Source organism: Rhinolophus ferrumequinum, chromosome 7 (assembly GCF_004115265.2).
Source record: "Rhinolophus ferrumequinum isolate MPI-CBG mRhiFer1 chromosome 7, mRhiFer1_v1.p, whole genome shotgun sequence".
NCBI classification, from domain to species: Eukaryota; Metazoa; Chordata; class Mammalia; order Chiroptera; family Rhinolophidae; genus Rhinolophus; species Rhinolophus ferrumequinum.
In genome coordinates this window covers 85,466,838-85,494,139 of record NC_046290.1, presented here as the reverse complement: position 1 = coordinate 85,494,139, position 27,302 = coordinate 85,466,838, and the positions used below count along the sequence as shown (strand labels likewise).

The 27,302-nt window shown below is 38.4% G+C and overlaps 1 pseudogene; it reads right to left on the bottom strand.

The window, feature by feature from the left end:
* On the bottom strand, positions 1 to 27,302 carry LOC117024634 (regulator of nonsense transcripts 1-like; annotated as a pseudogene).

The following is a 27,302-nucleotide window of genomic DNA, read 5'->3' as shown; positions in this document are numbered from 1 at the left end:
TCAAGTCTCAAGTTGCTGATCTCGCGAGGAACTCAGAGCACAGACTGCACCCCTGTGTTGGTCACGACTTGAGGCAATGGGGCCAGGCAGTTGTACCCTGTGTAATTCAGTCATTGATGGCAGGATGCCAACGGAGGAGGGAGTTGTAACTCTGGGCAAGGCTGTGAAGGCCAATTTTTCAGAGAAAGTGTCAGTGGTGAGGTGTCAACAGACAATGCTCATAGCAGCCTGGATGTGGATGCACTGGCCCAGTAAAAGCAACAGACAATGCTCATAGCAGCCTGGATGTGGATGCACTGGCCCAGTAAAAGTGGTAGATATCGAAGGGACTCATAAATCATTCACTACACTGTCCTTTCGGACTTAAATAAATACAGGGTGCCAAAAAAATGCATACACATTTTAAGAAAGGAAAAAACTGTGTTGAAATTGTAATACTCAATATATACTGATAACAAAAAATGAATGCAAGTCATGTGTATACATTTTTTTGGTCACCCCGGTATATGTTATATTATGTACATAGTAAAATTACACAGTGAGCATTATTTTAATTGCTTTTTAAAATTTTAACAATATTTTTTACTATGTCAACAAATAAATTTATATAATAAATGCATAATATTGTATTATAGCACATTTATCACTTAGATTATTTCCAGATCTCTCTCTCTCTCTCTCTCTCTCTCTCTCTCTCTCTCTCTCTCGGATAGGAAATATATCTTCATTTAAATATGTGTTGTCTCAGAGGTACAAGTATCGAACTCTTATTTTATCTTCGACACATTTCCACGTGCTATATTTCTGTACTTCCCCTGTTCCTACCCTCAAATGAATAATTTCTACATTACTCTTTCTGAGATAATTCTTCTCCAGTCTTGGTCAGGATTGCAAAAAACTAATAACATCTTTTTATTGCTGATGCTTGAATCCAAGAACTTAAATTAGATTTATTTCTGTTTAAATTATGAAGAAAATTAAGTTAAATTACTCCTGATTTGGAGAAATTGCATAGATAAATTTTGAGTAGTAAAACTGTTTTCCTGAGAAAAAATCATTTTTTTTCTTTCTTTACGTGTTTTCGAAAAATTTCAAGTTTTACAACTTTTTGTTCAGTAACTTCATAATGGACAACCATTTGTCCCAGAAATTTTGTATCTACAGTAATAAAAGCATGTTAAAGCTGACATATATTCATAGGTTCTCAAATTTTTCTTTGATTTCTATATTCTTCATGTTTAATATAACTAAATCATATAATGTCTTTTATACTTTTAATATAAACTTTGAAAAGCTTTCACCTTCTGCATATCTCATTTTGGTTCCTGTTACACACAATCAGCCAAAATTTATTAAGCTCCTGTGTATAAATCACTGGACCCAAAGTTGTGGGAAATTGAAAAGTATTCATGGTCCCTGACTCCAAGGATCTTAAAATCAAGATGTGGGGAAAATTAACAATATACGTAGGAGCAAATAATCACATAGAGTTGAAGTGGCGAGACAATGTATCAATTGCCCGAAGGAATTGTAAAAAAAATATTTTTATACTTTCACATGAGAAGCCAGCACGGTTTAGAAAAGTTTCACTAAATAATGGAACTTAAACTGCTTCTGAAAGATATGGAGAATTTGGCAGACCACAGAAGAAGAAAGAGGGTAAGAGTTTAAACCAAGGCAGAGGGATAGAAAATTCAAGCAGAGGTTTGAGTAATATTTTAGGATGTTGATACGATGCATCAAATCAAGTAATGAGGAAAGAAGGAAGGAAGGAAGGGAGGGAGGGAGGGAGGGAGGGAGGGAGGGAGGGAGAGAGGGAGGAAGGAAGGAGGGAGGAAGGGAGGGAGGGAGGGAGGAAAGGAAGAAGGAAGAAAGAAGGAAAAAGGTAAGAGAAGAAAAGGAGGAAGGGAAAAATAGAGAGGAAAGGAGACTGATGGAGGAAGGGAGGGGAGAAATCCTGACATGCTGTGGTGATTTTTAAAGAAAATTTTCACATTTTTTTATACAGATTTGTGAAATACAGCAGTTTCACATATTACTCCTATTACTTGTCTAAAGATACTGGCTAAATAAGTCACTATTAATTTAAGGAAATGCAAATTGTGTAGTGATCTTAAAGTTTATTTCAACTTGAAAGATATCAATCACTATGAATGGAGGACAGCCATACCTTTTAGTTTTAAACATATAATCTGAGTGAGACTGGTAAATTTTATTGGTCTTCACAAATCATGATTTTTAAACTATAGCACTCAGAAATGGAAATTCAGAAAGAAAAATAGTGTGAAACATTTCCAGCTGCACTTTTGTTGTACGAAAATGATTTTTAAAAAGAATGAAAAACAGGGAGGAAACTCCATAATTTTATCTTCAATAAAAATAAAAATATTGCCTCAACTTCTACCTCAAACTATGAAGAACAGCTGCTGAATATGGTATTTATATCCAATCTAGAGAAGGTACTAAGGGAGATCTCATAGCATTACAGATTTGGGGCAGTGAAGAGGATATCTCCAGAAGTAGGGGGCGTGGGTTTGAAAAGCTCAGATAACAATCCCTTATTTGGGATCGCAGTTGTGGACAGGTTTGTTAGCAGGAGCATCCCCAATCACATTTGACCCAGCTATGGGGTGGGAGGAGCTGCCTTACACGAGAATGTGTTCATCCTCTCTCAAAGCTCCTTTCAACAAAGGTGCACCTTCAACAAAGGTGTGTGTGCATCAGCTTTATAGTTGCTGATCATGATGGCTGAAGAGAAAGAAATAAATGCCAAGGATCACACTAGCATGACCAGAGTCTTTGTGCAATGTACCCTCATGATAGAGTATGCCACAGATTTGTTGACCAGGAATATCGGGGCAGCACATCTGCATTGGCATTTCACGTAGCCCAGTCACTTTGCCAGCACCTTACTATTCTGTTGCATAACTAGTAGCTCACCTGGAGCAAAAGGCACCTGTTAAAATATGAGTAATAATAAGAAAGCCATCAGCAATACTACTAAGGAAAAAAAAAAGGAGGCAAGAAATGCAACAGAAAATAGAAAATGATAAATGAAATTACACGTTGGAAGAAAAATTATGGTAGAAAATTGAACACACGAATCAAACATTTCTTTATTATAATATTAGACATTAAATTATAAACTTTTTGAAATGACAGTTAAAACACTAGATACAGTGTATCCTAATCAAAAGGAAGACATAGAAAGAGAGCTGGCAAAAAATGAGAGAGACATAACACAATCACGGAAAAAACATAGTAGAAGTGAAATGTGAAATGGATATATAACAAAACACAATTAGAGACATAAAGAAATGGATTGAAAAGTATAGCAAAATAAAATGAGAAAGAACGAAGATTAATAATTAGAAAAAAATATGCAAAAGACAGATAAAGAAAAGTCAATAAATGCACAACTGGGAATTCCTAGGAAACTAGGGGGGGAATTAAAAAAATATTATAGAAGAAACCTGATTAAACAAAGAACTCAATTTTTGTCATGCTTGTATTAAAATGTTGCCTCTGATGACCCCAATTTACATAAGAAAAATATGTCTAAATAATAAACAAACAAATAACAGGGGAAAACATTGGAATCCTATTCAGCAGTTGACAAGCGGTTAATACAGGTCCACTACAAGGGTAAAAGTAATATTTTAGATACGCACAGAGTTTCTCAGTTTCTAGATTTCTCACATAAAACTTCCATGAGAAAGCTTCCAAGAAGTATTGGAGAACTGAAGTAGTGTTAGTATTATTCTCAAAGTGGACTATGCTATGTCCAGTTAGAAGGTTTCACTCTGCTGTACTGCAGACATCTAAGAGATAACAGAGTTCTGGCATGTATTTCTTGTTTCTTCTTTTGTCACACTTCTGGAAGTCAATAATACCATCTAGTTCCCTTTGTGTCTCTGGATAAAGCCATACCTTCCTTCTCTTTCTAAAACTAAGTAAAAGAGCAGATTTAAGAGACATTACATGAATATTTCATTTTTTAGGTCACAAGAACTACTTCTTCACAGCTTAATTGCATTAGAAGACAGTTTAATTCAGTACATAAATTATATAGATTATTCATGTATTCATTATATAATTATACTGACGAGTTTATACAAATGACTTAAGCATTTCCACACACACAGTCGAATATATTTATACAAATGGAAAGGTTACACACCTCAATATTAAATTTTAATAAGTCCTGGTCATCTGTTGACACACAGAATGCATTGTTAGAAACCAAAAATGGCATACTAATTGTGAAATGGTGGCCATTTCTTTATTTGTGTTGAGAGCAGGTAATGGCTCAGGGAGCAGAGCCAAGAGCCAAGAGAACAATGAATCAGCAAATTATTTCCAGAGGGCAGAGCTGTTCATTAATCAGGTAATACTTCCTATTCTGAGGGAAGGGGGCCCTGAAAATATCTGTCTGACCAGATTTCAGAATTGCTATGGGTCACTGGTTCTATGCACCTTACATTTTCCCCTTTCCTGAACAGAAGAGTCTATTATAGTTATCCTATCCTTTTGTCAATATTGCATTTTGGATGCACGTGTGGCGCTGAGGTGGGGAGGTGAGATAACTTGTCATTTTAGCCCACAAATCAAGAAGAACTTTGTCCAAACAGCTGCATCTGAGTAACTGAACCTGAGAAGCCTTGTCCACATCTGGAACCAATTTAACGATGAAATCTGGACTTTGAACTAATACTGTAATTGAATGAGACTTTGGGTCTTGAGCGGAAGATAGTATATTTTGCATGTGCAAGGGATATGCGTTATTGGGGCCAGAAGCTGAACTACAGTTGTTTGTCTTCAAAGACGACCCTCTAACAATTCCTATAGTCTTTCTATTTGCTCGCCTCTTCTGTCAAGAAGTACAGTCCATTTCTTGTTGAATCTGGGCTGGCTTTTTGCCTTCCTTTGATAAACAGAATGCTATGAAAGTTGTGCTATGCATTCGAGAACCTGGGCTTTAAGAGGCCTGGAAGCTTCTGTCTTTGTTTATTGGATATACCCTTTTGCTATTAAAGAGATCCTACCTTAGTCTACTGAAGGATGAGAGACTGTGGAAAGAGGGCCTCAGCCGTTCCAGTGTCCTAGCTGATCCCAGCTCCCTGTCAAGTCAGCTGAATTCAGCTACATCAGTAAGCTCAGAAAGATCAGCAAAAGAACCACCCAGCACACGTGCAGACTGTGAAACATACAACATCATTGTTGTTTTCTGTCATAAATTTTGGTGCAGTAGGTTACACAGTGGTGAACAACTGGAACAGTAAGTGTTCCCAACCTAGTTTCAGACATTTCCAGTCAAGTCTTGGAAACTGGTAAAATATGCCTGACAGGGTGCCATTTATAAAATACTCTTCGGTTAAAAGAAAAAGAGACAATATATGGAGAAAGCACAGGGAGAAGCTGGAAAGAATGGAACCGCCCTCCCCCCACCCAAAAAAAAACCAACAACAACAAAACAAAACAGCCTGCCCCAGACTTTTGGCTGTAAACCTGGACTCCTGAAAGGGTCCTGTGGACAGAGAGGGTTGCAGGAGAAAACAGAGGGCACTTAGAAATACAGCCTGTTGCTAGCATGATGAAGAATGAGTTAGAAGTTGTGCCAGTGAGGCGTTCTCTCGCTGTGTGTGCAGAACTGGAGCACAGCAGCACTCTGGCTCTTGGGACTGGACCACTTTGGGGTGTTGGAGGATGGCACCTGGATGCAGATGTCGCTCTTCCATGGGTGGGTGGGATGTGAAGTGGAGATACAGACCCTTGGCTAGCTTCATGGGAGTATTAGAGAGTGGCAGAGCAGGGAACATGAGAGGATCCTCCATGAACTCCCAGAACTCCACTCTTCCTCACTCTCCTAAAACAACTTGGGTTAGATGTTGAGGTGGTTTCACTAGCGGGTGGGTAATGGAATGGTAAAATTAATTTATTATTGTTAACATGACCTTATTTAAACATGTAGGTTTGTGATTGCTAGAAAAGTTCAGGACATAGCGTAACACTTGTATTTATACACAGAATTAGATTTAATCTATATTATATATTTCTAATATAATAATATACAGAGGGTGCCAAAACATGTATACACATTTTAAGAAAGGAAAAAAACCTGTATTAAAATGGTAATACTCAATATATACCGATCACAAAAGATGAGTGCAAGTCACATGTATACATTTTTTGGCACCCCCGGTATAATTACATACATAGTTGTATTATCTTTTTGCAATACCAAGATTCTTTCACACACATTATCTCTCTGACAGGTCTCCTGACCACGCTGTGAAGTATGCAGAGCAATACTATTTTCTCATTTTAACCGAGAAGTAAAATTATCTTAAATAAGAGATTAAGGGACTTTTCCAAGATTATAGAATGAAGTGATAGAATCAGGACTTGAATTTAGCACTCATAATTCCAGTAATCAGTGGAGGATCAGTGCTTACATGCCAGATTGGACGTATTGATATAAGTACTGACTTCAGAATTTTTATATGCATATCCGTATATACCTACACAAGTTTGTGCATTCATCTACACATGTAAATTTATTCTGAAGCCATATTCTTACATCTTATCACAGACATAAAGAAAAAATATATAAACAAAATATTATTGGGATATAAATTACCATCTTATAAAAATATATAACCCCAGAAAATCTTTTATAATATATATACTGACACAATATATTGAAATTATAGTAAAATATTTTTGCTTACTTTCATGTACTCATTTCTCAAAAAAATTTTTTTGCAAACACATTTTTAGCATCTAATATAGGTTTTTTTTAAAAAAGGCATAGTCACTACTGATATAATTTTGTCTAGCAAAGAGGTTATGCATCAACAGTTTCCACTGAAATAAGCTGTCATCAGCACATTTCCTTATGAAATAATATTCATTAAAAATAGGATATTCTCTTAGCTAAAGTGACAGCTCATCACCTTGTCAATTTTCTATAATAATATACATTTTACAATAAGGTGCTAACAAGACACAAGGTAGCATTTCAGTCATCTACTATAGTGTCAAAATGGAGACTAGATAAACTGCTTCCAAAGACTAGATGCCAATTAAATGTACTCGCTACAGTAGGTGCTCCAATACCACACAATGTGATCTGTATCCTTGTTATCCAATCTTAGATACTAGTGTTCCACCACTTCAGTTTCTCTCTCTCTCTCTCTCTCTCTCTCTCTCTCTCTCTCTCTCTCTCTCTCTCTCTCTCTCTCCCTCTCTCTCTCTCCCCCCCTCCTTTTTTAATATCAATCCCAAGCTTAATGTCCCAAGCACCACTACAGGACTTGGCAGTGGAGTTGCCAAATCCGGGAACACTGAGACCTAGAGCCTAGGTAGATGCGCGGGAATGGAGGGGAAATAACAGAACATTTCTAATACAGGAGAAAGCATGATGTATAAGATGCTTGGAGTCTGCCACAAATAAATTGAAATCTTTATCACTGGTTAGCTATGTGACTTTATGCAAATAGTGAACTTTCCCAAGCCATAATTTCCTTTCATTAAAATGGAGGTATTAATTCCACTTGATTGAGACGGTGTGAGGACTAAACGGGGATAAAGTTAGTAAAGGGTTCAGCCTAGAGCCTGGCACATAATAGAAGCCTAATAAATGTTAGCTCTACCCATGTGCCTCATTGTAAAGATGCCGTTCTCCTGAGAAGTCAGTTCCCAGTATGATTGTTGCTTCTCTGAAGGCATTAAGAGGTTTAAGAGATTTTGTTTTCCAGCAGTTTAACTAGATGTATCTAGTGGTATTTTCCTTTGTATTCAAAGGATACGTTTGCATTTATTGCATTAACTGAATATCGGGCTTGAAGTCTTTCATTTGCTTTAAAAATTTGTGGGTGGGGATGAGGAAGAAGGGGAAGGGATTGGACAGCATAAATTGGTAACCACAATATTGCCATAGGGATATGAAAGGCAGGTTGGGGAATATAATCAATAATGTTGTAAAGATTTTGTAGGGTGTCAGATGGGCACATGTCTTATTAGGGAGACCACTTCATGGATGGTGTAGATGCTTGACCACTGCACTGAAGCTGAGCAATATTGTATGTCAACTATAATTTAAAATATATATATATACATATATAGTCACTGGATATGGAGTACAGCATAGGAAATAGAGTCAATGGAATTGTAATAGATATATATATATGATGTCAGAGGGGCAATAGATTGGCGGAGCGGGTTATCACTTTGTGTGGGGTGAAATGTCTGTTACATTGTTTTGTACACCTGAAACTAATAATAAAAAGAAATATTTTTTTTTAATTCTCAAAAATTGTCATCTTTTTAAAAAAATTACTTCTAGCACATTCTCTTTCTCCTTTGCCTTTAGAACTCCAATTATACCTATGTTAGTCTTTATCACTGAGTCTAGTATCACTTATGCCCCTTTCTATATTTTCAATTGTTTTTAAACTTATATGCTTCAGCCTCACTAAACCTCTTTTCAGGTATGTCTAATTTGCAGGTAAACTCCTACATCACATTATTTTTTCCGTAATAATTTATTATAAAAGTATTCAAAAACACAAAAGAGTTAAAAGAATTTTACACTGAACCCACCCATATATGTACCAACTAGATTCTACTATTAATATTATACTTGCGTTATCTCATATCTACTTATCCTTCTTTCTATCCATTTATCAATCCATCTTACTCTTTAATTCATTTCAAATTAAAATGCAGACATGAGTACACTTTCTTCTAAGTACCTCTCTATGTATAGCATTAATAGAGTTCAGTATTTATTTATAGTTTTTACTTTGTTTGAAGTAGAATGTACATATGAATTGTACATATAATAAATATTGATTTGCTGAGTTTTCATAAATGTGAATACTTCGTTTTTGGGGGGGCACTTATGACTGATTTTACTTATTTTTATTCATTTCTGCATTTTTCAAGGATTTTATTTTTTAAAGCTTTTATTTTAGATTTTGTTTGAAGTTTCAGATAGCAAATATATATTTTTTAAATGTATTACTTTCCAATTACAGTTGACATATACTATTATATTAGTTTCAGGTGTACAACATAGTGATTAGACATTATATAACTTAAAAAGTGATCACCTCAACAAATCTAGTACCCACCTGACACCATACATAGTTATTAAAATATTATTGACTGTATTCCTTATGCTATACTTTACAAACCCATGACTATTTTGTAACCACTAATTTGTACTTCTTAACTCCTTCACATTTTTCACCCATCCCCCCAAACTCCCTCCCATCTGGCAACCCTCAAATTGTTCTCTGTATCTATGAGTTTGTTTCTGTTTTGTTTGTGTATTTTGTTCTACATATTCCACCTATAAATGGAATTACTGGCATTTGTCTTTGTCTGTCTGACTTATTCCACTTAGCATAATACCCTCCAAGTCTATCCATGTTGTTGCGGATTGCAAGATTTCGTTCTTTTAATGGCTAAGTAATATTCCGTTGTATATATGTACACCTTTTCTTTATCCATTTATCCATTGATGGACCCCCCAGTTTTCATCCATGCCTCAGCTATTGTAAATAATGCTGCAAATAACAGAGATGCACATGTCCCTTCTAAGTAGTGTTTTAGGTTTCATTGAATGAATACCCAGAAGTGGGCTTACTGGGTTATTTTTTGTCTCTTGTTATAGTCTTTGTTGTAAAGTCTATTTTGTCTTGTATAAATATTGCTACCCCACTTTTCTGTTTGTTTGCTTCCATTTTTATGAACTATCTTTTTGCATCCCTTTACTTTCAGTCTATGTGTGTCTTTCAATTTGAAGTGTATCTCTTGTTGGTAGCATATGTAAGGGTTTTGTTTTCTTATCCATTCAGCCATCTTATTTCTTTAGTTTGGAGCATTTAATCCATTTACATTTAAAGTAATCATTGATAGATATGTATTTATTGTCATTTTATTATTCATAATTTCGATCTTTTCTTCTTAAAGAAGTCTCTCTCACATTCCTTATAATACTGGTTTGATGTTGATGAATTCCTTTAGCTTTTTCTTGTCTAGTAAGCTCTTTATGTGTCCTTAGATCCCAAATGATAGCTTTGCTGGGTAATCTTGTTTGTACATTCTTGCTTTTCATAATTTTGAATATTCTGTGTGAATCCCTTCTGATCTATAAAGTTTCTGTTGAGAAATCAGTTGACAATCTTATGGGAGCTCCCTTGTAGGTAATTAACAGGTTTTTCTGCTTTTAAGTCTCTCTTTGTCTTTAACCTTTGGCATTTTAATTATGATATATGTGGTTGTGGGCCTCTTTGGGTTCATCTTGCTTGAGACTCTCTGTGATTCCTGGACTTGTATGTCTATTTCCTTCACCAGGTTAAGGAAGTTTTCTGCCATTATTTCATCAAATAGGTTTTCAATTCCTTGCTCTGTCTCTTGTCCTTCATGTATCCCTATAATGCGAATGTTGGTATGCTTGATGTTGTCCCAGAGGCTCATTTTTGGGGGATTCTTTTTTTCTTTTTGCTGTTCTGATTGGGTATTTTCTGCTACTTTATCTTCTAAATCACTGATTCGATCCTTTGCTTCTTCGAATCTACTATTGATTCCCTCTAATATATTCTTTATTTCAGTTATTATATTCTTCCTTTCTGACTAATTCTTTTTTATGTTTTCTGTCTCTTTGTTGACATTCTCCCTGAGATCATTGAGTATCCTATAACCAGTGTTTTGAACTCTGCATCTGGTAGATTACTCGTCTCCATTTTGCTTAGTTCTTTTTCTGGAGCTTTATTCTGTTCTTTCTTTTGGGACATGTTTCTTTGTCTCCTCACTTTGGTTGCCTCCCTGTATTTGTTTCTAAGTATTAGATTGACCTGCTATGTCTTCTGGTCTTAGTAGTAGGTGTCCTGTGACACCCAGTGGTGCAGTCTTGCTGGTCACCTGTGCAGGGTGTTGCAAGTGTGCCCCTTGCGTGGGTTTTATGTGCCCTCCTGTTGTGATTGAGTCTTCGTTGCTGCTTGCAAATCAGTGGGAGGAACTGACCCTCAGGCTTATGGTTATGAGGACTGGCTATGACTACAGTAGAAGAGCTGTTGTGCAGGAGCTGACCTTACAGAGGAGAATTTGCTTTAGCAGGGCTCTGGTGCCTGCCCAATCTGTTTTTGGGTATGTCATCTGCAGAAGCAGCTGGGTGGTGCTCCAGCTTGGTCTGAAACTAGCTTCTGAGTGTACAGACCCTGGAGCCTCCTTGGAGGAACCCTGCTGCAGCCTGTGCTCTACCCAGGGCTGCCTGGAATGAGCTACAAAGCAATCCATACATGGCCGTCATCTGCGCTGGAGTTGGAGGTGCCTTGGAGAAGCTAAGCTGTGAGCTGATTCTGGCTGCCACTAGTGCCGGGCTGGGGCTGCTTAGCAAGAGGTACAGGGTATGCCAAGGCTAGATGCTGCTTGTTTGGGTTTTATGAACCTCTAAGAGATTTTAGGAAAGTCCGCAGCATCAGCCAAGAAAGAGGCCATTTGTCTCACTCAGCCACAATGTCTGCTAGTTTTCACAGCCAGAAGTTGATGGGACTTCTTTTCTTGGCACTGAAACCCTGGACTGGGGAGCCTGGTGTGGGCCTGCAACACCTCACTCCTCAGGGGTGTCCTCCACGGCTGAATTAACCCCCCCATTTTTAACTGGAAGCAGCTTGGGTGAGCCCTGAAGTTGGGTGGGGCAAAGTCTCAGGGATTCAGTAGGGTGGATCAAACAGTGTTAGCCAGGCTGATGGAGACTTAAATATGGTGGTTGCCTGTGTCTACATGCTAGGGCTTAACAAAGAAACAATGGATTTGGCCAACACTTCTGTCTTGGAGAAAGCTGACCCTCTAGTGGTAGCTCTGAAGCTAGGCAATTCAGTTCCTCCTCATATGCTCCTGGTGCCTTTCTAGCTGCTGCCCCAGGACTGGAGCTTAGAGCAAGTGAGTCCGTCAGTGAGTAAGTCCATGCATGGGCCTTTTAAGAGGATTGCCTGGGTCTCCAGATGCCCTTTGTCTCACTCAGCCACAATCTCTGCTAGTTTTCACAGCCAGAAGTCGATGGGACTTCTTTTCTTGGCACTGAAACCCTGGACTAGGGAGCCTGGTGTGGGCCTACAACACCTCACTCCTCAGGGGTGTCCTCCATGGCTGAATTACCCCCCCCCCCCATTTTTAACTGCCATACACAGGTGTGGGGCCAGCTGGTTCTGCATCTGGCGCCCTACCAGTCTTAACATGGCTTCTTCTGCATGTTGTTAGTTATAGAAGTTCTATTCAGATAGACTTCAGGTGATTCTCAATGATGGTTGTTCTGCAGTTTAGCTGTAATTTTGATATGATCATGAGAGGAAGCAAGCACAGGATTTACCTACTTTACCATCTTGATTGGGAAAATCTGTGAATACCCAACTCCCTGTCAAGACATAGAACATTATCATCGCCCCAGAAAGTTTCCTCATGCTTCTCTCTTCCCAGTCAATCCCAACTTCCACACCCATAAGCAAGCATTGTTATTTTTTTTCCACCATAGATTAATTTTGCCTATTCTAGAATGTCATATAAAGTGAATCATACAGTTTGTATCTTTCATGTAAGGCTTTTTTTACACAACCAAAGGCTTTTGAAGTTCATCTATGTTGCTAACTATATTAGTTGTATTAATGTCCTAAGATGGCTGTAAAAACGAACCAAAAATTGAGTGACTCAAAACAACAGAAATGTATTTTCTCACAGCTCTAGAGACTAGAAATCTGAAATTAAGTCATTGGCAGAGCCATACTCTCTTTGATGACTCCGTTGGAAAATTCTTCCTTGCTTCTTCTGGTTTTGGTATTTTCCAGCCACCTTTGGCATTCCTTGGCTTGTAGAGGCTTCACTACTGTCACTTGGCCATCTTCTCCCTGTGTGTCTTAACATCATCTTCCCTTATGCTTATCTGTCTCTGTATCCAAATTTCCCGTTTTCACAAAGTCACCAGCCATAGTGGATTAGGGACCACCCCAATAATTTTTTTATAACTTGATTAATTCTGTAAAAACCCCATTTCCAAGTAAGGTCATATTTTGGGGTCCCAGCGGGTTTGGACTTCACCATATATTTTGGGGAGATATAATTCAACCTGTAACAACAGGTTATTTCCTTTTATTGCTGAGAAATATTCCATAGTATGAATATTTCAGTTTATTTTAAACTATTTTGTTGATGGACAACTGAACACATTCTAATTTTGAGCTACTATGACAAAGCTGCTATGATTATCCTTGTACAGGTCATTTTGTGCTTGTCTGTTCATTTCTCTTAGTTAAATATTTAGGAGTAGAATTACTGGGTCATAGGAAAAATGTATTGTTTAATTTTATAATACATTTTAGAAACGGTCAAATTTTTCCCACAGTGGTTTTACCATTTTGTACACCCACTAACTCTGTAAGAATTTTGGTCGCTCTACTTTTACACTGTCACTTATAATTATAACATTGTCATTGTAAGTAGTATTTTTGTTTGTTTATTATGATATTATTGGTGACAAAAGAGCTTAGAACAAATTGACCAAAACTCAAAAGTTACATTGCCTTGGTCTAGATGCTCCTCAGTTTGAAAAACTCAGATAACTGCTGCTACAAAGGTGGAGAACAAGCAAACAGCACAAAGCTGAGGCCTCTACCTATTCTACTAAAAGAAGAGATAACCAAGTGGTAAGGCAACGGCCATGAGTCCTTGCCAGAAGGAAGGTGGCCTGTGTATCCCCATCTCTCTGTGTACAAGCTGGAATCTGGAGGCTTTGGGATGAGGGACACTGTCAGGTGCATGGGGGTTCAGGGTCATCGGGGCCTGGGTAGGCAGGGGATGGTCCCCAACTATGTGGTGGCCAGGGAGACTAACACCCCACCCCGGTGTGTGAAGAGCTTGCTCTCCCAGCCATAATAACCCTGGAGGATGCCCCCTCTACCAGCTGATGTGACAAACTCCTCCAAGCTCCTTCGACACAGAACCTACTTAGTCTGAAATTTATTTATTTTCCCTCAAAAGGCAGAAACCACCATCTCATTGAAGCTGTGCCCACAAAGTAGAGGGCTCCAAACTTGGAGGAGGGTGGAGAACAAAGGGTGCTGGGTGCTCTGAGTGTCTAACCAGCCACAGGGACTGTGGGCGCCTCTCTGGCCCCGTTGGGTTCTGCCTGCCACCAAATCCTTGGGAAGAGCCACCTTCCTGCCCTCTTGCCTCATGGCCAATCCTGCCTGAGGTCCCTGGGGAGCTGTGGGGTAGGGAGGCCCAGTACACTGGTGGGAAGTACTTTGATCCTCAAACTCCAGAGAAGAACATGAAGCCGCCTGGCCTAAACAATGCTCCCTCACTGCCCTGACGGGTAGGAAGAAGCAGCTGGAAGCGAACACTGAAAACAAATCCTCGCAGTTGCATTACAAGTGCTGATCTTTATCTCAAGTTGTGTTGGCTTGTTTAACTTTTGTTTCTGGAGGCTTCTCCCATCTCTCAGGTCCACTCTTAATTAAGATTTGAGAGACAAACTCTAGAAAGAATATTTTTCAGTATTCCTTGGAAGGAATCTTTAAAAAACAATAAAAAACCCCCAAAACACTGTATTTTTTTGAAAATACTCTTCAAAACACAGGCATGGGTGCTTTGGCCGATTACAATGGAGAACTGCCTCTTGAGGAGCCTAGGGATGCCTGGTACCCACGCGCGTGCTTCGAATGACACTTGCTTTCATTGGCAGCTCCCTCTCCATGATGTGCTCGAGGGCCCACTACTGCTCTTTTCTGAAGACAACAGCTCCCTGGTCTCATCCTTCAGCTGTTGCAGTTTCTGGAACTCTGGCATACTATCCATGTCCCTGGAGGTTGTGCAGGCCTGGGGACGAGACTGGGAAGTTGATGGCCTTGCGACTTTCAGATGGGTCTGGTCGGTCTTCTCGGCCAGCTGATTCAGGGCTCTGTTACTCGGAGCACAGATGAGCGCAGGCCCGTTGCCTCGCTGGGCCAGGTGGCAGATGATGGTAGTGGAGGTCACTGTCATCCCTGTGCCCGCTGGTCTCTGGCTCATGCTCAGCAGTCTCTGCAGCATAGTTTCCACAGTGTAAACCTGAGAGTCGTTCAGGTTGGGGAGACCTTGTGCCCTGAAGTATTTAGGCAGCTGGCACTTGATGGTCACATCCTCCACCTCATGGCCAAGCAGTTTGTGGTAGACGTAGCCCCACATGGAGGTTTCATTCACACCAAACGTTTTCAACACCCAGCATCCTGTCGCATGAGGTTGACTTCCATAGGAAATCTACCTGGAAGTTGTGCGTCACCGCCACAGGTACACACACACTGCTCTGCAGCTCAATGGACACCTCATCGGCATAATTATCAGGGACCTAGATGACGCAGGCGATCCCTTCCCACAGGGGCTCCTGGTGACCTTTGTACCACAGGCATATATCATCCCCCTGCTTGAGCTGCGTGTCTCTAAACCAAATTATGACTAAATTCTCATTACCAAAATCAGTTTTTGGGCAAAGTGAAATAGGTGATTCTCTTCTGACCATGATGTTCTCTCGAGCCTGGGACTCTTTCAGTTTCTAATTGTAGTCGGCCTCCAGCTTGACCTGAGGGCCAAATATGTTCTGGTCTGGTAAGAGTCCTGGAACTGCAGAAGGACCTGTGGGGGCTCCTCCTCCACCCCCACCCCACTTCTCCAGGTCCTCCAGGTAGTGGAAGGATTTTCTTTTCTGGACCCCTCCAGCTTGTTGATCTTCTAGCTCCATCTGCTCCTATTTGAAGGGATCATGACCAGCCAGCACAAGATGCAATGGTCCTGGATCAAGGGCTTCCACTACAAGCTGTCCCAGTTGATGTCCTTGAGACTGCTCTGACTGGAGCAGGGCAACCTGCACAGCAGCACCATGACCGAGTTGACCTTGACAGGAATGCAGCCAAGGAGGAAGACTGTTTGGGCAGCCATAGTTGTAACACTCCATAATCGTCTATACTCCGGGACCCGTCCTTGTGCATTTTGCCCTCCCGAGAGTGATTTACAATGTGGCTGACTGAAGTATGTCCATGTTGGATACAGAATCACTTCTTGCTGGTATTATTCCAGTAAACCTCAAAAAAAGAATCGTGCATTCCGCTTTAACTATAGGTATGTACGGAGAGATTCTTCGCGTAATAGGCACCTACCTCCATCTTCTTCGAAATTCAACTCAGCCAACAACTAGCTGGTCTTGACCATAATGTCATCCACCTGGGCCTCCGGACCTGCGCGGCATAAGCTGTCAGGTCAGAGCGCCTGCGCAGAAGGGGCCTCTGGCCCAACCACTGCCAGAGCCGCTGGGGGTGTCAGCGTCTGGCTGGGGAGGGTGAATGAAGTCAGTGAACTCGAACCCAGAGCATGAGCAGCTCAGCCTCCTAAGCCTTCATTCTCTTGATGCCACCGTATGGAGCCCTCCAGCCGGCTCATCACTGAGGCTTTGGCTGCTAGGCGGAGAGCCTTGCCCTCCGAGCGAGCTTCAGGCACACCCAGACGCTGCCACTGCCGGGGGAGCCTTCCGCTGCTCCTTTTGGAACATCCCCCAGCAGGAACCACAACCCGAGCAGCTGCCACCTGTTGTAAGTAGTTTTAATTTTACTTATTCTGGTGGATATGAGGTAGCCTCTATTGCATTTTTAAATTTCAAATACTATTTTTTAGAATTACAATTTCATTTTGATATAAATTCCTGTTTTCTAGTTGATTTCTCCATCTTGACATCTATTATTTTTATTAATCGTGGTTATTTTTAGTCTATGTCTGAAAACCAATATCCGGATCACCTGTGCATCCATTTGTATTGCTTTTATCTCTTATCTTTTGCATACCTCGTAAATTTTTTTTTAATTTGAATTACGGAAATTATGTATAAAAATTATAGAAGTCCTGGGAAATGTTATATTTCTCTAGAGAGGATTTCTTTAGCTTCTGGCAGGCAGTTAGAGCAGGTATGGATTACTTTCATCCAAATAGACTGAGCTGATTCACAGCTGGGTTTCAATCTTTGTAAGACCCATCTCTTTCTAGCTTACCCTCCCTCTTACACTGTAGCCCTTCCGGTGTCCAGTTCAATACTTGGGGGTTTTATCAGAACCCCATCCTTTTGGTCCTTTAATTCCATTTTTTAAAATCTTTCCAGAACCATAAAACCGATAAAAAAAAAATCCTCAAACTCATAACAGCTACTTTCTGCTGCCTCTATCCTTCTTGGCCTACACTACTTACAAATTGGCAAATGGCTCAAGGGGAAAAGATACTCAGACTGTTGGGCTCAATTTTTTTGAACTCTTCTCTCTAGCTTAAGTCCTGGCTATGTTGATGCCCTTGAACTCTAATTTTAGTCTTCCCAGAACCATGAGATTGCTGAAGTTCTTTAAAAGATTATATTGACTGTTTAAAGCAAAAACAAGAATAATGGATTGTGGGATTTATGGAACGAGATAAATTAAATTATGTGGCTAGAATAGAAAGAATCGAGTGGGGATTAAGTGAAATTGTAGCATTATATGGTTCTTGGATTGTTCCTTAAGCAGTATTATATTATTTGAATTGACAGAGTATGCATATTGCAGTCTTTCGGGTACCACTAAAACATTCACAAGCAGACAGACAGACATACACACACAAAAGTATTACTAAAAAGTCAATAAAGTACATACAATTTAATAATAAAAAGTCTGTAAACCCAAAAACAATAGAAATAAATGAACAATGGAATAAATAACATGTGGGACAGATAGAAAAGAAATACCATGGTAGTAGAATTAAACTGATCTCAAGAAAACTATAATTACATTAAATGTAAATGGACTAAATACTCCATTAGAAAGAAAGAAATTATAGGACTGGATAAAAAGCAAGACCCATCTGCATTATGTGATATCTAAAAACACAGAGACATTAAATGTAAAAGAGTGAGGAGAGATATACTACAAAAACACTAAGCATAAGTAAAATGGTGATAAAATGAAGTATAAATCTATCCTCTGACTTAGCAATTCCATTTCTAGGTATCAAGCCAAGAGACATGAACACATATGCCCATAGAAATATGTAAACACGGATGTTCATGGCAGACTTTATTCATAATAGCCAAAATTTGAAAATAATCCAAATGTCCATCAATATGAAAATAGGTAAAGAAATTGTGATATATTTATACAATGGAATACTACTTAACAATAAAAAAGAATGAACTTTTGATTGATGCAATAACATGAATCAATCTCAAAATTATTTTTGTGAATGAATCTAGATGCAAAAGGGTACTTATATATAACTTCATTTTACATGAGTTCCAAGAACAAGCAAATCTATGCCATGTTAATGGAAATCAGAAACTGGTTGCCTCTGGGGAAAAGCAAACTAACTGGAAAGGAGGAATGAGGGCAATTTTGGGGGTGATGAAAATGTTCTCTATATTAATTTGGGTGGTCATTACACGGAGGTATACAATTGTTAAGATCATGGAACTGTACAGTACAATTAAGATACATGCATTGTATTTTATTTGACTTATATCTCAAGAAAAGTTTGAAGTGCAGCATCACTTCAAAACAAAACAAAAAAACATATTTGGACTAAGACATTACTTTGTTTCTTTATAAGAGAAAATAATAGGTACATGGAACTTGTAAAAAAAATTCTAAAGGTAGAGCTATCTTTTTGCTATCGTATGTTAGTGGATCAATTAATAACATATAACTGTATAGATGACTGAAACCACATTGAAAAATTTAGTAGAGCAGTGAATTTCTTCTTCCAATGATAGTGGTTCTCACAGAGCTTTTAATTTTAGGACCAGTGTCCAAAGTATTGGATAAATTGGGTGGATAGGGTTTGTGGGTTTACAGTGTTTGTGCTTTGAGTATAGTACATCAAAACCACATAAAACATTAAATGAAGGAGTCATTTACTTAGACTAAAATTGCATGTATTCACAATTGTTTTGTAATTGGAATGAAAAGAAAATTTAACTAGAGCCGTGTGGCTAAAAATAATTTAAGATAATATTATAAATGTTTTCAAATATTTAGAGTAAATATGAATATAATATATGAACAGATAGGGGTTCACAGTAGAGAAATGGTAACTAAAAAAGTCACATGGGAATTTGAGGAGCAAGATGATTCGAGGTCATAACAACAGATTGGACAATAGAAAAGATCAGTGAACCCACAGATAAAGCAATACAAATAAGCCAAACCAAAGTTCAGAGTGAAAAAACAAACAAAAAAACACAGAGCTGTAAAAAAAAAAAAAAAAAACAGAGCTGTATTGACCTCTTTATTGTGGGACAATACCAAGACATGGAACATACAAGTATGTGGAATTAGAATCATAGGAGGAAGAGAAAAAAATTGCATTAGAGAAAAAAATATTTGGAGAAAAACACAAACATTTTTCAAATTAAAAAAAAAATTATGAAAGCCTAATTACTTATTGAATAGAAAAGCTCAGTGTGACTTTCAAAGTGAACTTTTCTTCTCCAGCAAACTGATTTGCGATGAGAGTTATGATTTTAAACTTTACTGAGCTTTTTTTTCGGGACCAGGAGCCTCAGTACTGAGCTAGTCTCATGCTACTTTTGTGTTAGGGTGTTTAGAACCTTCTTCTTCCGATTTTTCCAAGGCTGGGTATTTCTTATTCAGTCGCAGCTCAAATGCTACTTCTTTTTATTTTTTTTCCTCATCTTTATTGAAATATAATTGACAACTCAAAATTAATATTTAAGATGTACAACGTGATGTTTTGATATACATTGTGAAACAAATATCACAATCAGGCTAAATTAACATATCCATTACCTTATGTAGTTACCATTTGTGTGTGTGTGTGTGGTGACAACACTTAAGATCTATTCTTAGCAAATTTCAAGTGTACAATAGAGTGTTTAGCTATGACCACCATGCTGCACATTAGGTCTTCAGGACTTACTTACTCGTCCTACATCACTGAAAGTTTGTACTCTAACCAACATTTCCCTCACCTCAGAGCCTTTGGCAACCACAATGCTACTCTCTGCTTTTATGAGTTTGACTTTTTTAGATTCCACATCTAAGTGAGATCATGCAATACTTGTCTTTCCGAGTCTGGCTTATTTCCCTGAGTATAACATATTACAGGTTCATCCATACTGTTGCCAATGGCAGTGTATCTTTTTTTTTCTTTTTCTCTCTCTCTTTTTTTTTTTTTTTGGTGAGACCTTTCCCATAAGCAATTCCCTCTTCCTACCCCCAGTCAGTGTTTATAATGTTACCTGTGTTATTATATTTATTATATTATATTTACCTACTTTGCCTTTTAGTTTACTTGTACATTTTCTGTTTCCCTTTATTGAACTGGAAGCAGGGCTGTGCACTGCACAACTCCAGGGCTGTTGTAAATGCTGTTATTCCTAGTCCTTGGCACACAGCAGGTGCTCCAAAAATATTTGTTGAAAAACGAACTCTTGGATTTAATGGTTTTGAAAAGCTAAGGGAGCTAATGAATTTATTTTAGCCATAATCTTTCCCATTGTCATTGCTGTGCTAACTTTTTGCCAAAAAAAACCCTAAATGGAAAAGACTGAAAATAACCAAATTTCTAATATAAATTACAACGAAAACATTTAGTCATTTAGCTGAATTGCTAAAGAAAAAAATTACTTAAAAATGATGTGCTCGTGACTGATATTTTAACATTAATGATTACAGGCAGAATGTATTTCTTTATCTTTGCATTAACATTTAGATCTGTATTTGTGTATTAATCATAAATAACGTGCTGCCAGTATGGGATATTATCCGTCTTTCTAAATCTTTTGGGATAAGACCACTTTGCTAGATAGATTAGAACTCATAATAATTTATATGAGTTTTTGAACTGAAAAATATTCCTCATTTTCAGACACTAAATGTGTTGATGAAAACTAATATCACATTTTATTTAAAAGGAAATAGAATGCTTTTTTTCCCCCAAAATTTCAAGCAAACACAACAAGTGAAGAAAATCTGGATATGGGAACTAAAATTTAAAAAGCCCAGATTATAAAATTTAAAATATATTTTCTATCACTTAAGATATATTTATTCACTTTTAGTATAAAGATCATGCATAAAAATCATTTCCATTTTCAATTTTCTAAGTATTTAAACACTGCAGGGTGAGATTTTTTTCATTCTGCCTGATCTTTGGACTCAGGGATGAATAGACACGAGTGCTTTGGTCAGGTTAGGTGAACTTGGCCGATCTGATTAGTAATTGATCCTGTACACCCACATGTCATTCCCTGGAATTTGATAACAACCGCACAAAACCATCCTCTTAGCCTTCCAAACCCATCTACAAAACACAAATCCTGCAGCTCGTGTATTTTTTTTTTTTTTTCAAAATAGACATTTTATCACACCACAGCATTTCCTCCTTTTTCTCTGTGGTATCATTTGAAGTCTGCTTTTTAAAACAGAAGTTGAACAAATGAATCCTTCTGTCCTCACTTTCAGTTGTCAGCAGTGCTTCAGTGTGAGATGAAATAAATTGCCAAGCCCTTTCATCTTCTATAATCAGCTCTGCACAGCTGAGTACACCCACAGCCCTGCACGCCGCCTCTGCCAGCACTTAATTCTACGCGGAACAGGAAATCTCTTTAGTGCCACATTTCCAATGCTCTGCACAGGAGTGGGTTTATTTTGATTCCCCCCTCCTTTTCTTGCTCCCTCGCCTCTTCCACCTCCTTTCTCCCCGCCTGCACCACAAGGTGCAATCCATTTTCTGTAGGAAAGAAGTTTTCCGGGAGTAACATTATTTTTAATAAAGATAAGTGTGACATGGGTATTTTTTTCTACCCTGAAACACAGTCATGCATAGCATCATTGCTTTAGTCATATACATATCGACAGGATTTACAAATTGAAAATTGCTTGGAGGAGCCTTAAACCATACCTTTACCATGCCAAAGTGCTTCATTTTTAAAAGCGTAGAAATAACACATTTATATTTATATCACCAAGCAGGACATCCCCAGAGATTTACTTAACTATAGTCTAGATGTTATCTTTCTAGCACCCAAGCCACGTGGGAGTCTATTAGGGAACAAAGCAGAGGATAACAGTTTGATATAGGGCTAGAAACAAGTACCTGCTAGTTTGGAAGATTTTTTGTTTGTTGTCGATTGGTTGGTTAATTGATTGATTGATTGATTGCCTTGAACCAATTCCTTGCAAGACTCTCCTTCTTCTACTCCATGTGATTCGGGTGGGGGCTTCATTAGCTGATTTTCCTCCTTCCTCTCTTTCTCCTCATCTTCCTCCCAGTTGGTAGCACTGCTGACAGCGCTGAGTGGTTACCAGGTGTTGGGCAGTGTTCTTGTGCAACAAAATGATGAGATAGGTACAATTTATTGCTTCCATTCTTCAGATTAGGAAACTGAGGCACAGGTTGGCTAAACTGTTTGCTTAATGTCACACAGCTAGTATGTGGTGATACTGAGATCCAAACCTGGGTAGTGGGGCTCCAGACTTCCGCTCTTTTCTAGTATATTCTAATGCTGCTCTCAGTGTGGGCAGGTGATCTCAGTGTGGGCAGCCCCCTGGATGCAGAGATTAGTTCAGGACTGGGCATGTGGCTCAAAAGGAGGGAGAGAGGTGTATCTTCCCGCAGGGATTACGCAACCGGCAGGATGGGGCATATGGGCTGATGGGGGATAGATACCACGCCCATCACATGCAAAGGTGGAGCTCTAAATGCTATTTACCAAGTTCTGGTCCAGCTGCCCCTGAATTCCGTTTACCGGAGGCTGGTTTGTTTTTTGCTGTAATGTGAGCCAGTACCTTTTATGTGTTTAAGCCAACTACATTTGTATTTCTCTCACTGAGAGAAGAAAAGGTATTGAGTGATGGAAGAAGCAGAAGTTCCAAAAATTCCCAAGTAATGCTGGATGCCCCTGCTCTATCTCCGCCTGCTGTAGAGCCTGAGGGCCATATTCAAATCCTAATTAGCCCTGCAAAAATGATAGGGTCCTCTCCGCTAAGCCACCTAATTCTTACACAAAGCCGTTTTGAAATGCTGGCCTGGAAATATGTATTGATCTTTGAAATTTGAACTTCTCAATTTTAATTTGATCTCAAGTGTAAAGGGACTAGAAATGAATTAATGTTTCCCAGCCACTTTCTGGTGAGAGGGATCAAGGCCACGTGGACACCGACTACAACAGACCACAGAAAGGCAATTCCCAGGAAGTGTCTTTCTCTGGAGGGCTGGTGGGCACCAATAGAAGGGAAATTATTTTTCCTCAGGCTTTTATTCAAATGAGCTCTTTCTTCAAGACCAAACTTTCCCTATTTTTTTAAATAACTCTATCACCATGCAAATGAGATATGTTGGGAGTATAAAATGAACATTCCTCGTTGTTTCCTCTTAGCCAACCAGAATGCTCCAAATTGGGATTATGGAGAAGACCAAAATAACGACTCTTTGTCTGAGCTTTGCAGAACTGCCTTGTTTCATGGGAGGGGATTATGTGGTCTTGATGCCTTATCCCAGCATCAAACACAGTACCTTGCACGCCACAGCAGCTAACATTTATGTGGTGCTTAATTTTACATGTCAACTTGACTAGCCACAGGGGGCCCAGATTAAACATTATTTCTGGATGTGTCTGTGAATGTGTTTTCAGATGAAATTCGCATTTGAATTGGTGGTCTCAGTAAAGGAGACGGCCTCCCCAATGTGGGTGAGCGTCATCTAATCTGTTCAGGGCCTGAAGAGAACAAATGGCAGAAGAAGGAGAAATTCACCCCTTTGCCCTGCCGGCCTTCTTGAGCTGGACATCTCATCTCATCTCCTCCTGCCCTTGGAGTGGGATTTATAACTTTGGCCCCTCTGGTACTCAAGCCTTTGTACTGGTACTCAATTACGCCACTGGGTTTCTCGAGCTTGCAGATGGCAGAGCATTGGTTTTTCCAGCTCTGCCTTGTGAGCAGATTTCTCATAATAAATCTCCACACTCGCATATTTATATAGAGATATCTCTATATATGCATGTATCTCCATATATGTATATAGAGCGATAAGTCTATATACATCTATATATCCTAGATATCTATAGATATCTACATATACATATATATATCCATATATAGTGAGATATGTCTCTATATAACCATATAGCCTACTGTTTCTGTTTCTCTGAAGAACCCTGACTAATGTAATTTATTAAGCACCTGTTCATTCAGGACTTGAAAAAGAACTTCATGCACCTTATTTTGTTTAAACTTATTTTGTCTTAGAGATGGGTACTATTATTATCACCCCCATTTTACAGATAAGGAAACTGAGGCACAGAGCTGGTAAGTAACTTTAGCATTCACCCAGGTGTGAAGTGATAAAGCAAGGATTTGACCAGGTGATTAGCTCCTGAGGCCACACTGTTAACCAGTGTGTTATGCTGTTTCCTCTTGTGGAAGGTGCCTAATAAGTATTTGTTGAACTGTACTGAAATTGGAGAACTTACCATGTGGTTTAACTAGCAAGAAAACAGGCCTTTGGCGTTATGAAAAATAAATTTCACCCCCAGGTTATAAGAAGTAGCCACAGTCAGAAGTCCTCCATTCTCCTGAGGCTTTGATTACCTTACGATAACTCCTGTCTGCAGAATTACTTTACCGTGATCAGCGTACCTAGTTAAATATTTATTAGAAAAATTAATATATTTAAATTTGTTTAAAATTAAGCTGACCACTAATAGCTCTGCTCATCAGTACAGCCTTTATATGTTATTGTACAGCTTAAGAACATTTTAATGGCCAATAAAATCGCTCCCTAGATTCTAGCAGTTTTTAGATTTTGAAATTATAGCTGAAGACACTGTTAATCATTCTTAAATTACCAACTGCTCACAATTGACCTCTGAGTTGTCTAGTTGATCTTTACGTTTGAGAAAAATAATAAATATGACTTCCCCAGAGGTACATTATATACAAGGCAGTATACTTTTTACACTTGTGTATACATTTAAGACATAGATTGCTGTAGAATAAAAAGCAACTGCAATGTGTTTTGATGGATACGTTGGAATATAAGTCTGTGTATTTAGCTAACTTTGAAGAAAAAGATCAAAAGATTTTACCATTGTAAAGTTGATTACAATAATGGTATTATTCAAGTGTTTCCCTATATAAATAGAGTTTTATCAAGTTTCCAAAATATTTTTATTTATTTCCATTTTATTTACGTAATTTATCTATTTTGGGACAGATGTTTAATTATACATTCCTACCACTGAAATGTGGTAGAACAGTAGGCTTTTGAATAGGTCTCTGATCATTTGCAGATTAAACATCAATTAAGACTGTTTATCTAAACTTACATTATTCCATCAAACACTTTTTAGCTATGAGTCAAAATGAAAGAACTGCAAAAAAAAAAAAAAAGATAGTGATTGTAAAAAGATGTTATGCCCACTCTATACAAATAGAAAATAATACATTCTGACATTCTGAAATCTCAGGATGGAAAGAATGATGCTCTTGAATCATGCTTTTCAAAAACCTTTAAATATACCGACAGCTCTCTATAGTCAACATTCGTTGAGCTTTCAATCTGGGTAGATCCATGCTGAAATTGGGGTGACTCTAACATCCAGTTTGGGGAATATTTCTATGACTTTAAAAATCAGACTAAATACATATTATTTTATCTGGCTAACTATATATACTCTGAAAATTCCATGATCATTTTTATAATTCCTTTAAATTCAGTTGACTAAACATCAATTCTGTCTAAGACAGTGTGCTTTGTACTGTGAAGACACCAAGATAACCAGACATGGATCTTATCTTTAGGAGTTTAATCAACAGATAGGCAAAAACCTAATCATGAAATGTATATGTGCAGAGTCTATTAGGAACCAAGAAGAGGCAGAGAGTAATTCTTCTGATTGAGTGAAGACAGGGTGCCTTCAGGGAAGAAGCGACATCTGAGCTAGACAAAGATTTTGACATGGGAAGAGGTGGCGGTGAGGACTTCCCCTGAATATGCTGTCTTTTCATCTGAAGTCCAAAAATCTTCTAGAGATGAGGAAGGGGCACATACTGTAGATTAATAAGAGTCCGGACTAATGTAAGGGTCCCATATACCAGCAACTTCTATTTGTGTGTCCTTAATTTCAACATCTACTATTTGGCTTCTTTCTATGATTTCTTTAAATCACAGTAAATAGACTTGATTTTACTTGGCTTAGTAATGTCTCTCAAGCCTCCTCTTCTGAAATAAAAAACAGAGGTGAAGCACTTAGTAAGTATCACCCACACAGTCTAGGCTTTACTCTCCTGATAAGGGCTGGCTTGCCATTCCGTGTAGACGTGATTCAATAAGGCAGGGACAGTTTTTAGTTGAGTTGTTAGCACCATGGGAGTGGCGAGAACTGCAGTCTCTCAACTTGAGGCCCTCACACCTTGAGACCTGAGCTGAATACGCTCCACATCAAACTTCCAAATCAAGACTTATTCTCTTCAAACTCCTCAACTCTTCCCCCTTAACTGGATGTGGTATACTAGTGTGTCAGTAGATGAAGATGTGTTGGAGGAAGAACCCACTTTGACACTGAAAAGACACGTTTTGACCCTCTCCAACTTCTGCTTGTGCTGGAGATGCACTCCCTTTGCAGTATATTTTAATTCTGCTGTTTTCAAAACATGGCCTTTGTCTAGTTGTAGCATCTAAACCATCTCTGACTTAGCCCAAGGAGTCCAACATTTCTATTTAACCTACAGTTATTAACCTACAACTGTGAAATACCCATTGGGTTATTACAGTACTAATTTAATTGAATTTCTCATGAATGAGAAAATCTGGGTTTAAAAATTGAAATAATTTTTAGAGAGTTGGCCAGATGCAGCCAGATTCTTTGATCTTGGTCTCTGTCACCTCCCTGGCCCTTTAATCCTCCGTTTTAGATCCATAAAGGCTCAGTAATCTTTGGGAATTTTTCTGTACAATCTGTTCTGATAGAATTATGGTTTTCAATTTCTCACATAAATAAACATTACATTACTAAAACAATTATTTCCGTGACAAAATAGGGGGTTTTCATATGATCATTACATTTTCCCCTCTGTAATGCTCTAATAAAAATGATTTTTATCATTAGAAGTGAACTTTGTTACTGCCATCTAAAACATAATACTTCAGTTCTTTAAAATTCACAAAACACACACCTGGATGCTTCCTCCTTCATCCTTCACACCACTTCCCAGAAGTTTCTCAGTTTTCTTGGTCAT